Here is a 1601-nt window from a genome sequence, read left to right on the forward strand (position 1 = left end):
GCAGGTAACGGCTGCCCACGTCGTACTGTGCTCACCAGGTGAGGAGCTCAGACAACTCCCAGATAACTTTGGAGCGCTTCACAGGACCCCCTTTGTGTGTCCTTTTTCTGGCCTTTCTTACCAACCCTTCTGTCCGGCTGTCTCGGGCCTCCTCTTGGTAAACTTGGCGCCAGTTTCCCTGACCCTATGTGCTGCCCTCCTAGCTGGTGTAGCGAGGGGCTGCGCCACATAAAATGTCACAGCCTCCGGTTTCTAGCTGAGGGTCGTTTCCTGCCTCCACTAGTTTTGGGGACCGGTCTCCCCCTTTGGCCTGACCCCTCCACGCAGGTGGATTCGGGCGTGCGGTGGCGACTCGCCTGTCCGCACCCCTGGGATCCCTTCATTCCTCGTTCCTGGAGCCTTCTCCGCTCCTCTTCCTTCCTTCTCCCTCTTCCAGGCCTGGGCCTCTGTTACTAGGACTGCCTCCGGAGCAGAGCTCATGCAGAGCCCCTGCTCCCTGCCACTTCTGCTCAGACTTCTCTGCACTGAACTTAGATGGTGCCCACCTTTTATACTCCCTTCTCAATGCACCCAGGAACTGCTTCCTCCCTGCTCCTGCACTACAGGGTTCCCCTTCCTCAGTGTTCCCTCCCCCCACTCCAGCCAGGGACAGGGACTGTCGTGCCCATCTCAGAGGCATATTGGTCGCCCTGCCCCACGGCACTGTGGTGTAATGCATGCAGGTGTCGGGTCCTGATCCACACTCCATCCTTACCTGAGAGTGGGATATCACACCTCTGGGTGAGGTGCAATACCTCTGTAGCAACCGAGCCCTCAGGGTGCTACAGTTCCATTTATCTTCAGCCTAGGTGACGTATTGTGATACAGGGCCGTGATTTTGGCTATAAAAGGGTCCCCTAGACCCCTACCCCAAGCTTTATAAGAGAATCATATATGGCGTGCCAGGAGACTCTATGGAATGCTTTCTCAGCATCCAACGAGAGTATCTAATTACAAATTTTTAACTGCATCTAGCCCAGGAAATACTTTGTGCCTAGTAGCAGTGTCTGCTAGTCAGCGGATTATCCCGGCTGTTAAGCAAGCTACACCACCTGTAGTTTGGACACTTAATTTTTTCAAAGGAAATGCTTCGGGACCACAGGATACTCAGTGAAGAGCATCAGGAGGCACCCCAAGGCATAGGGGCTGGGACTGGCAGTAGGATGCCTTGCGGTGGACAGCCGAGCTCGATCCTTATAAAAGCTTTTTAACTGCAGCAGCTTTAGTGGACGCTACTGGAGCTGGAATTACGCGGCTGCTGGCATGAGACTTGCCCTCCAATAGATCCTTGTAAAAGGATTTAATGTGTATTCATTCAAATTAGAGAGACAATTTAAATTAAAAAGCTTAGAGCTGCCTCCACCACAGGGGGGCTCGCTCGACCCACCAGCGGACAGGCACCAGTATTGGGAGAGGGGGGCTGGCCGTCAGGGTTCGCCGCGGCTCTGGCACAAACCCGGCGACACGGAGGTGGCACGGGCAGGAGCGGACTGAACGTGTCGGCTTCTCACTTTTTGTATTTTAGAAGGGCATGACATGCCTATATCTGTGTCTCCCCCTCC

Source organism: Phyllobates terribilis, unplaced genomic scaffold (genome assembly GCF_046119375.1).
Source record: "Phyllobates terribilis strain yellow unplaced genomic scaffold, ASM4611937v1 Scaffold_33__1_contigs__length_13283291, whole genome shotgun sequence".
NCBI classification, from domain to species: Eukaryota; Metazoa; Chordata; class Amphibia; order Anura; family Dendrobatidae; genus Phyllobates; species Phyllobates terribilis.